The sequence below is a fragment of the Rhinopithecus bieti genome, unplaced genomic scaffold, assembly GCF_001698545.2.
Source record: "Rhinopithecus bieti isolate Rb0 unplaced genomic scaffold, ASM169854v2 scaffold_9919, whole genome shotgun sequence".
Taxonomy (NCBI): domain Eukaryota; kingdom Metazoa; phylum Chordata; class Mammalia; order Primates; family Cercopithecidae; genus Rhinopithecus; species Rhinopithecus bieti.
In genome coordinates this window covers 586,551-598,846 of record NW_016806411.1, presented here as the reverse complement: position 1 = coordinate 598,846, position 12,296 = coordinate 586,551, and the positions used below count along the sequence as shown (strand labels likewise).

At 47.7% G+C, this 12,296-nt stretch overlaps 1 pseudogene; it reads right to left on the bottom strand.

Annotated features, from left to right (window-relative positions):
• Positions 1-1,954: 1,954 nt before the first annotated feature.
• Positions 1,955-2,389, bottom strand: LOC108532278 (PEST proteolytic signal-containing nuclear protein pseudogene; annotated as a pseudogene).
• Positions 2,390-12,296: the final 9,907 nt, after the last annotated feature.

The following is a 12,296-nucleotide window of genomic DNA, read 5'->3' as shown; positions in this document are numbered from 1 at the left end:
GTATTTCCAGAAGCAGGACGTGGCTACCTGTGTTAAACCCTCTGACAGGTCAGACAGTCTGGTAGGACGGTGGGAACCAAAGCCTGGGTCCCGGGGAGAATGGAGGAGAAGCAGCAGGGGTTTTGGCAGCATCTACTGTCCACAGACAGACGGAGGGCCATCCCCCGCATGCTGAGCACTGATGGGATCCAGCCAGGAGAAAGGAGCCAGCGACCATGCCTCAGAGCAGGGGACATACAGCAGCCAGGCCACTGACCAAGAGTGATGGATGGCTCAGGAGCCCACGGTGAGCCTGGCCAAGGAAGCTTTGGGAGTTTTTCCACTTCAGCAGGGAGGAAGGCGCCATCTGGGACAGAGCCACTGGTTGGTGGACAAGATATAGGGGCCTGTAAGTGGTCCCTTTTGTTATCTCCTATTCTCCCAGTGAAAAAGGAGCCAGGTTCTCAGCTGCAAGTGATGAGAAGGGCAAGGGCAGAGGACATTCGAGTACGAAGGAGAGGCGAAGTGATCACATCTGCACAGTATGAACAAACAGACCAGGGAAGGTTGTCACCTCTCAGGGCTATGCTGACTCAGGAGTGTAACGTGAGACTAGTTAGCAAGAATTCTGGAGTTTCCTCCACCTGCACTGGGCTGCTTGGAGGCAGGAATGAAGTAAGCACAGAGTTTGATTAAACCAAGCTCAAATATTTGCCAAGGACCCCACAGGTGACAGGAGAAGGGAGGGTGAAAGTTGTAGCAGGGATAGGCAATGGGGGTTTATAATAATGCACGATGGACTCTTATCTGGGGGGATGGCAGGTGAGGATGTGCGGGGAGGTGGATGGCAGCACGTGCATGGGATGAATGAATTGAAAGATGGCACTGCCCGGGCCTGCACCCAGAGGTGCTGGCTAATGGGTGCGGAGTGGCCCGAGCGTGGTATATGCAGAAAGGTTTCAAGATGCAGCTCTATTGAGAGTTGCAGAGGCCACACAGGAGAGTGAGGGTAGAGTGGAAGGTTCTGGATCCACAGGGTCCAGAGATGAATGTCAGGCAAGGACCATGATTAGCAACTATGCAGGTAGATGGAGATGCAGACTCAGGTGAGCTAAAGCCAGTGGGTGAGCCTGGAGCAGATGCTCAGCTCTGCTTGCCTGGGGAAAAATTAACAGATGTCCATGCAACCCGCCCTCCCCCACACCCTCAGGCACACTGGTTCCACTTGTCTGGGCTGTGCCCTGGACCTGGGAGTGTGAATAGCTCCCCAGGTGTTTCTGCATACAGGCTGAGAACAGCTCCAGCTCAGAGCTTGTTCTACCTCAGTGTTTCCAGGAAACTCCTGTGGGGTCTTCTTAAAATGCAGATACTGGTGCAGGAGGTCCAGGTGGGCGGGGCTGGGGACTCTGCCTTTCTTAGGAGCTCCCAGGTGCTCTCTGCTGTGGGTACTTTGAGGAACAAGGCCTTAGAAAGAGTGTGGTTTTGTTTGTTTTTTAATTTCAAGCTCTCATTTATTAGTGTACCTCTCAATCTTTTAAAAACAATGGAAAAGAAAAAAATAAAGCTGCTCCCAAAATGTCTTATACCATTCTTTTTGTTGTTGTTTGTTTGTTTTGAGACAGAGTCTCGCTTTTGTCACTCAGGCTGGAATGCAATGGCACGATCTCAGCTCTCTGCAACTTCTGCCTCCCAGATTCAAGTAATTCTCCTGCCTCAGCCTCCCTCGTAGCTGGGATTACAGGCACCTGCCATCCCGCCCAGCTAATTTTTGTATTTTTTGTAGAAACAGGGTTTCACCATGTTGGCCAGGCTGGTCTTGAACTCCTGACCTCAAGCGATTTGCCCACCTCGGCCTCCCACAGTGCTGGGATTACAGGTGTGAGCCACCACGCCCTGCCTTATACCATTCTTTAAAAAAGGAAACTGTTTCTTTTAACTTTACACCCACCCCCATCCCAATTTCAAAACACATCATTTAATTGTCTTGTTCACGGACATTTCCAAGATGGGATTTTATATTTTGCTCCCTTAAATTCTAGTTACCACAAAACCCAAACTCCTTTATTGAAGGAGTTTGGTCCAGCTGATGTTGGTATATCCCTTCCAGAATTCTTCATCCTCATCTTTGCTTCTGGAAGCATTTCCTCCGGTTCACTCCCTGACCCGAGCGTGATGGCCATGGCTGATGCCTTCTTTGTCCTCTGACTACCTACGGCAAATCCAGTGTGGAGATCTGTTGGGAGGTCTCCTCCCGACCTTTCTCAGGGCTGCGACTGGAGCTTTCCCCTCCATTACTAGAAGAAACGGTCTTCGTTTTCACAGGTTTTTCTGCTTCCTCTTCAGGTCCTCTGGCGGCTCCAGCTCGCTGTGACTTCTGGGGCTTCTCCTCTCTCGCCCTCCCCTCCGCCATTTTCCCCACCGTCGCCTCCCCTTCTGTGTTCCTGACAAAGCCTGTTTCTGCCTGACTGCCTATGCCAGCCCACACAAATAGACCTCCAAGTGTGCTTGCCATTGATGGATAACATACATGTTTATAGAAAGCAAGCTAACCATCTACAGTTTCTAAAACATACCCCAAGAGTAAGCGCGGTGTTGTCCACCCACCACAGTCTGCCTCCGTCCCCGGCGCAGGGCTCCGGGGGCCCAGAGGGTGGCGTTTCTTGCAGTCTCCGCGGTCAGCCCAGGCCAGGCCTCCCCAGGCCTCTGCCTTCCTTCCCTATGAAGGCTGCGGAGGAAGCACCTCCTCACGGTGGGCACGCCGGGGCCGCAGGGAGAAGCTGCCTGGTCACACCAGAGTGAGGTAACTGGCCAGACTCAGCAGGGAAGGGCAACAGGAAACCCAGAACCAGCCTGCGCCTGCCATTCCCGGCTCCGCGGCTCTCGCACAGCGCCTCCGCCTCCGAGCCCCTGAGGTCAGCTTCTGGGGCATTAGTTTGCTTTGGGAGAAGCTGTGGTGTGGACCAGGCTTCCGTGTCGAGGGTGCTAAGGGCCAGAGATAGCAGCAACAACTTTTCCCCAGAGCGTCTCCCTGGATGTCGCTGGTGGCTTTAGGGCTGCTTGATTCCTGGCTAGGTAGTGTCCCGGCTGGGTCTCTGTTCCAGAACTCGTGGAAGCCACCTAATATAATTTACTAAGACCCATCCAGCTTTTTCCTTTTTCAAAGTGGGTTTTGTTGTCTGCAGCCAAGAACTCTGACCAATGTTTCATCCTTCACGTTCTGAGACATCACTACACTGAGGAGATACCAGCACATACCTCAGTGCCAGGGCCCACCGGCATGAAGCATTTGCACCCAGCATTGCACATGCAGCATTTACACCCTGCATCATACATGTAGCATTCACACGATGCATTATACATGCATCGCCTACTCCCAGGGTATGATACACCCTGCAGCATGCATGTTTCACTCACATCCTGTATCACACATGCAGCATATATACTCTACATCATACATGTATCATTTTCACGCTGCACTGCACATGCAGCATTTGCACACTTTATTGTACATGTTAAGTAGGCTGTCTGCCTCCCACATGTTTTTGACAACAGAACCTGCTCTTTTCATGGCTGTACCCCCCTAGAGCTCAGGCTTATGCCTGCCACATGTTTGATGCTTAGTGGGGCCACCTGCCTTTTTCGCCAGCCAAGCATCCTTTCTTTACATTTCCCTTGCCCTATGTGGGGCCCAACATGTTTGGTTTGACTGGAGTGTGACTAAAAATAACCTATTAACTGCATTGTCATACAGGTTTCCAGGCCCACCCCACTGCCTCAGACCCCAAGTCTGTGTTAGCTCTAAGGATCTAGATCAGTAACTTGGACAGTCTAGACACAGGTGATCCCAGGACCACACTATGAACCAGGCAGATCCTGGTCTTCAACCTTGGTCACAAACCTAATTACCTGGGTATCAAAACCACGAAGCCTGAAATTCGTGTTCAGCTGGGCTGGTGTCGTGAAAGTGCTGCTTTAAGTTCCTCTGGATTTAAATGTGCGCCATGCTTGTGAACCACTGTGCAGCCTCCAGAGGTCTCACTGCTCCCCGCAGCCCCTCTTCAGCCCCTTGCCCGGGGGTAGTCTCCAAAACTAGCAGTCAGCCTCCAGCCTCTCTTCTCAGCCTCCTCAGACACCTATTAGGTCCTGTTTAGCCTTTTCTTGGGCCATGGGCGCTTGGAAAAGGAGGACGCTGCAACGGCATCAATGCAGGGACACTGATCCAATATATGCAGAAGTGGAGGTGATCGGGCTTATCCAACAAGTTCCCTGAGCCTGTCTAGGAACCTTAACCACCAGCTTTAAAGAAAATGTCCACTTGGGATCTTCCCGCCTGCTCCTTCTAGGTGCCGCTCTCCTCTGGTGAGCAGAGTCTCATCCAGCCACCTCAGGAAGCTAAAGTCCCCAGCTTCCCTGATTCCACGGGGTCTGGCGCTCCAGCCTCATCATTGCAGCCTTGCTTGTCTAATGCCCCTGGGCCAGGACATCTACCAGCTGTGAAGCCTGCAAAAAGGCCGGGATACCTCCAGGAGCCAGGCAGGGATCCTCAACATCTCTCCCTTCCCACTGCCCGCCCCTGCAACGCAGACACACACTCACACGTTCGCGTGCCACACACACAGTCACACACACCACACAAACACATACAGACTACACAACACGTACTCATATACACCACACACAAACACATGCACAAAACACACACACAACACAAACTACACAATGCACACCAAAGCCCCCACACACAGACTACACAACACAGAACCCACACTTACATACACCACACACAAACACATGCACACAACACACACATAACACACAAACTACACAATGCATACCACACTCCCTCACACACAGACTATGCAACACAGAACCCACACTTACATACACCACACACAAACACATGCACACAACACACAACACACACTATACAAACTACATAATGCACACCACACACACCACACACACAAACACAGACTACACAGCACACACACAACAAACACATGCAGACTACACAACACACAACACACACATGCACCACACACAAACACATGCACACACCACACCCCACAACCACCCAATAACCTACACAACACACACACCACACAAACTACACAACACACACACCACACACAAACACAGATGACACAACACATGCCACACACAAATACACACAGGCTACACAACATATACACATACACCACATGCAAATACATGCACACAACACACCATACACAACTCACCAACACATGCAGATTACACAACACGCACACCATACAAACACATGCAGACTACACAAAACACACAAAACACACACCACACATACACAGACTACACAACACACAACACATACATATGTCACACACAAACACATGCACACACCACACCTCACAACCACTCAACAACCTATACAACACCACACTGCACAATGCACACCACACACAAACACACATAGATGACACAACACACACCACACACACAGACAACACAACACACACCACATATACAGACTACACACACAACACACCCATACACCACACACAAGCACATGCGCACAACACACCACATAGAACGCACACATACAGATTACACAACACACAACACACAACACACAAACATATGCAGACTACACAACACACACTACACAATACACATATCACACACAAACACATGCAGACTACACAGCACACAACACACAAAACACAAATATGTGCAGTCTATACCACAGACACACCACACAAACACATGCACATAACACAATACACACACCATATACACTACATACCACATACACCACACAGCACACAAGCACATGCACGCAACACAATACACACGTGATATATACTACATACCAAATACACACACCACACACCACACAAGCACATGCAGACAACACCACACACAACACACTCATGCACCAGACAATACTACACTATACATACACATCACACACTATATCCCACATGCATGCCACTACACAAGAAAAACACACCACACGCACCATAGAAACACACACACTACACTACACACAAAACACACACTACACAACACATTCTTATATTCATACATGCACCACACACACAGGCACACACATTACACACCACACACACATATCACACTACACACCACACAAGACATACATAATTTTACACACATTCTTACATGACCACACACTCACGCATGCACAAACATGCACGTATAAATACAGAGAGAGACACACACATGTATGCACCCTCACACACACACACAGAGATGGCAATGCTCAAAGAGCTGGAGCACTCCAGGCTGGCTCCATTTCCCATCGCCCCTGAGCTAGGGGCTGGGGGCTGTGCCACACGCGTGCACGCGCCTGTGTGTGTGTGTGTGTCCTGCAAGCTGCAGGGCGAGCCCCTCCTCTGTCAGGAGGCCTTTGCCCCACTCTGCATGCTTGCAGTCTTGCTGCTCCTCCTTGAGAGCAGCTGCCATACTTGTCACCACTTCTGTCTTCTGTTCTTCGCTCGCTCCTAGATTATAGGCTTTTTGAGGACAGATATTTGGTCCCATTCGTCACTGTGCTCCCAGTGCCAGTTCTGGGCCTGGCATGGCAACATTAGTTAATTGATTAAATATATAAATCAATGAATGATAGATGGGAGGTACAGAGAGAGGGAGGGAGAGCAGAAAGTACTTAGATGCCCAAACCCTGTGTTCTAGTTTCTTTCTACAGGGCACTGGAATTTACTCTCTATATGACAGAGTGCGTGGCAGAAAGAACACTGATGAATGTAGCAAGTTTATGTTGAAAATTTCATTAAAAGTAACAAGAATATAAATAGATGTTGCTTGAATAATGAGTGGATCTGATCTTCCACTTTGTGGGTGCTCACAGCATGGCTACTGTCCTGAAAATTGAGGTGAGCATAATATAACACCAGCAGCAATATTTTAAAATTCTAGGTTAGCACAGAAAACACCTTGCTTTCTTGACATCTGAATCAAATAAGATTGATAGTGGGAGAAAAAAACAGCATTTTCATCTTAAATTTTCTTCCAACATAGTAGAAAATGGATTGAAAGTACCAGTAACTGCCGGGCACAGTGGCTCATGCCTGTAATCCCAGTGCTTTGGGAGGCCAAGGCGGGTGGGTGGATCACCTGAGGTCAGGAGTTCAAGACCAGCCTGACCAACATGGTGAAACCCCGTCTCTACTAAAAATACAAAAATTAGCTGGGTGTGGTGGTGGGCACCTGTAATCCCAGTTACTTGGGAGGCTGAGACAGGAGAATCACTTGAACCCGGGAAGCAGAGGTTGCAGTGAGCCGAGATTGCGCCACTGCACTCCAACCTGGGCAACAGAGTGAGACTCCGTCTCAAAAAAAAAAAAAAAAAAGAAAAGAAAAGAGAAAATACCAGTAACCAAAGTGGTAATTGGCATAAAACATTCCAGATACATTGTGAGATCCCCAAGGCATCAGAAACGACTGATCAGCAAGGAGTCCGATGGAGGTAAACAGGGCAACCACTTCAAATCAGCCTGTCCTGCCTACAGAAAACTGCCTTGTAATGTTCTGAAACCCTTGCTACACACACACACACAAACACACACACACACAGTCTCTTTCTCCACCCTTTTCTCAGGGTCCTCTTGAGCTTCAGGACCACAGAGTTGCTGAGCCTACATTTCTACTGTCTCCAGGTTTTGGAATCTATCCAAAGTGGCTGTCTATTCTCCCAGGGCCCTGGTCCCTCCTGCCTGCTTATATTAAGCAACCAACTGTCAACCATTTTAATTTGGTGAATAAAAATCTCTTGACCCTGGAAGACTGTAAGTTAGATGAAACCTGGTTCTTTCTCTGCATTGTGGCTCTGCTGGGCACATCTGGCCACCTCCGCAGCTCCAGCCCCGACCAGGAGGGTCATCAAGCTGAGACCAGGTAAGCAGGCAGGTCTGGATGAGGACTCCCCAGGAGATCTTCTGGGGCTCCTCAATGCCAGGTCCTGGCGCAGAGGTGGTTGTGGCATGCCAGGGTGAGACTGAAAATAGTCTGCACATCCTGAATGTTCATGTGTATTTTAATTATGTGAATTTTAAAAATAAAAAGATCAGTTCATGTGAGTAATTTGAAAAAAGATAAATCCTCCCCTCCCCTAGAAAGGTCAGGAAATGTCACCATGTCAAAGCAGGCAGCGGTGAATAAAAACTATGTTTCTACCACGTGGGAGGACAGAAACAACCGTCTGCACCTTGCCATGAAACTGGCTTGAATGAAGGAAAAACCTCACACATGTGTTACTCGAGAGTAACAGAGATCCAAGCCCTCTGGAGAGTGGGGAGCAAGGTCTGAAGGCAGAGGCAGAATCCAATTTGGGGTGAGGGAAGGAGAATTAGGGGAGATTTACCTCTTCAATGGCCAGGAGGTAATACGGAGCAAATCAGACATATCACGGAAGGCTTCCTGCAGGAAGGGCCACTTGCCTGGAACATGTGTGGGATTTCATGTGGTAAGCAAAGAGGCAAACACTTAAGGAGAGAGGACAGCAAAAGCCCTGTGGCAGGAGGCAGCATGACAAGGATGAGCTTTCTGAAGGTGGGGGGGAGACAGCGGAGAGAGCACGGGTGTGACAAGGCAGAGATGGCTGGAGCCAGGACACACAGGGCACGTAGGCCATGGAAAAGTGTGGACTTCACCGCAGAAGCTGGGGAGCTATAGAGGGGCATTTTGAGAAGACCCCTTTGGCTACAGTGTGAGGCATGAATTGGGAGGAGTGAAGTTGTGGATGATGCATGACTATTACGGAAATTAAAAAGAAAATTAAAAACGAGAAGGCCCTAGGTGCAGCCCTGAGTAAAACCAGAGGCATCTGCAAAGTAGAGCAAAGGAGTAGCAGACAGGAGAATCAAGAGATGATCTAGGGAAAAACAACTGCCCCAAAGCAGGATCCATACTGGCAGAGTCGGCTGGGCGGTCACAGTGGAGGAGAAGGGCAGTGGGCGTAGGCACCGAGGACCTAGGCAGCGTTAGCAGGAGGTGCTGTGCTTGCAGTAACGGATTCTAAGCTAAATGGGAGAGAGCTGAAGAGAGAGGAAATAGTACTTTTCTAGGAAGGAGAGGAAAGAGGTAAGATGGTAGCTGTGGCAGGAGGAAGTTGTCCAATGAAGGGCTGTGCTGTTGTTATTATTGTTTAAAATGAGATTATTTCCTTGTGCTTAAAACGCAATGCATTTTGCACCTCAATATATTGCATTCACGACACTTACCTTCTCACACTCCTGAAACTCCACTCTAGTGGCAATAAATTTACCAGATTTGAAGGCCAAAGGGACGAAGAAAGCTGGCGCAGTGACATTAGGGAGAAAGACAGCTCAGCAAACGTTTGGGAGAGAAATGGATGAAGGGGTGGAAACTGGCTTAGCAAAGTGGAATAGGCTGTGACTCGGACTTGCTGAGGAGGATGCTGACAATGAGCTTGCTAGATTGTCCTCCAGAACCAAGAAAGGGAACAACATGGGCCCTGGGTATAAGAAACCTGACTCAGGAGCACAGGAAAGCAAATCCCTGGGTGCCTGAGCTGGAATCTCAGGATGAAGCTATGCAGAAGGCTCATTAATGGTCATCTCCCCTTCTCCTCCTCCTCCTCCTTTTACTGCCACTGGGAAGCCTGAAGGGTTCACACCAGGAGAATTCTCTCCCATCAGCTTCCTGTTGAGCCCATTCCCATTTGGTCTACAATGCTGATGTTTGCAAACCACATCAAATACTGCTGTCTCCTGGGAACTGGTAAATATTGTGGTTGGTTAGGATGGAAGCACTGGGATGAGAGGAGGCTTGTTGGAAGAGGGTGTCGAGGGACAAAAAGAAGAAAGATGATTGTGTGTTTTCGGTAGGGAAAGGACAGAGGAAGTAAGGCTGTTTCCCTAGAGAATGTGTTACATTGAGCCACGTGAAATGACCACCTGCACCGCCATTTTTAACGATTAAAATGGAATTTTATACAGTTGCCTAATAAGAATTGTACTTAAGAAACATTAAAGCTCTTCTTTATAAATACCCTCAGTCTTTCATAAACCCAGCAAACAAGCCCATCAACACCATCCCAGCCTCCCTTCCCCCTGACTCTCTTGTCTCTCGCTGTCCCAAACAATAAGGGAAGAAACCAAATGACCAGCGTCCTTCAACCCGAGGAGTCTAAGACAACTTCTGATCTTTGCTTTAGGACTGAAATCTCTAATTAGGAAAGCCCCCAGATGCAAGATCCTAGTTGTGGCCTTAGGATCTTGCAAAACCAGATAAAAGCAGAGGTAAATGATAAACCCAAAAGCTGCCTGCCTGCAGGGCCTAACCTGTTGTCTGAAGCCCCAAAGGTAATTCAGAATCCTCTACAATCACCTGAAAATAGATGCCACTGTGCCAGCAAGAATCATCTGTAATTCATAAAGAATGGAGTTAATTCCATTCAATAAAAGTTGTGGGGACTGTGGGATGTACCAGGGCTTCATTGACTATAATGGGTACATAGGCATTTAAGGATAAATAAAAGGGAAAAAAGGAAGGAAAAAATTTTGGAGCATTATGATTTTAAGTTTAGATGCTCAGACTAACCAAGAGGAGATAAGTGGATAAATTCAGGAAAAATAAAGACTCCAGCTGGGAGCCATGCAGTCATCTAAAAGTCAGAGTTAAGGGCAATGAGCCACTTGAGAAATGACAAGAAATGCTGGTGCCAGCTCAATTCCATGAAGCAGGAAATGGCCAAGGCAGCCACCAGGACTGAGTATGTCTCTCTGCACGCAGACAGCCTGCAGCCCCCAGCCTTCCTCCAGCTTCCCCAGTCACCACCATGGGATGCTGGGATTTGTGGCTCAAGGTTTTGGAGTTCTATGTGCTCTATTGCATTGTCTGGAAGGAGAATAGTTTAGAGAAAAGCCATTCGTCATTGAGATCGCAGGCGCCAGGAACAGCAGCGTGATTCCAAACCAAGTCCACGATATTTCTATGTGCAGTTTCCTGCCACCCACTTGCCTAATGAGGGGATAACTTGGTTCCTTCTCATTGAGGGTCTACTCTCCAATACTTGGGCATGGTCTTTAGAACACATTTACCCTTTAAACTGCCTAGTGGAACAGAGGGGCATCTCTTGTTAAATTTTTCACACCCACAGACGAAAAGTGGGTTTTCTGATTTTTGATTATTTAAATTTCTAATTCTTTATGAGAAAGAACTGTAGAATCACAGGAATTTGCAAGCATAAGTAAAGATAGTACAGAGAGTTCCATGTACCCTTCACCCAGTTCCTCCAATGGTTACATCTTACATAACTGTAATATCAATACCAGGAAATTGACATCGTACAGCATGTCGTGTGTATGTGTGTGTGATGTGTGTAGTTCTGTGCCATTCATCACATGTATAGATTCATGTCACCATTACTGCAATCAAGTTACAGAACGATTTCGTTGCCCCAAAGATCTCCCTAGTCTCCTTTATGTTTACACCCATTTCTTTCTCACCACCAGCCCCTCAGTCCTGGCCCCTGGCAACCACTAATGTTTCCCATCTCCATGTATATTATATAAGTGAAATTGTTCCTGGACCAAACTGAGCGGGAGGCTGCTATTTCTTGTGGCCCAATAGCAGGATGCAGATGAACTGGGGAGTAAGAGAGTTCTTATTTCTGTAACCGGTAATAGGGAGAAGAGCTGGAAATTATCACCAGACGAACTCAAAATTACAAAGTTGTTCAGAGTTTATATACCTTCTAAGCTATATATCTATGTGTAAGTGTGCATTCATCTAAAGGCATAAGTGATTAACTTATTTTAATCTGTAAATTAGGTCTGAGTCCTGAAGACCTTCCTCTGGAGCCTCAGTAAATTTACTTAATCTAAATGGGTCCAGGTGCTGAGGTGATTACCCTTATTTTGTCTCCTGCTGAATCACGGGGTTCCTTCAGACTCCCAATAAACTTGTTTGTGGAGGCCAGGGGAGTTTCTTCAGACCCACAATAAAACTTGTTTAATCTTAAATGGGCCCTGTTAAGAATTCCTTCATTATTTTGTCATGCTTTAAGGCCCAGGAAAGGCCTAGGCCAAACTCCTAATGGGCTTTTGTTACATCCCAACCTTTGTATAAGGGCACTGGTTTCTAATATTTAACTTAACCACTCAGTCAGTACTGAACCAGTTGTTAGTGAGACCTGGCCTGCCACAAACATCATACAGATTTTGGGGTTTTTCACTCAGCATAATAATCTTGAGATTCAATCAAGCTGTTGCATGTATCAACAGTGGATTCTTTTTGTTGCTGAGCAAAACTCCTTGGTAGATGTGCCACCATCCATT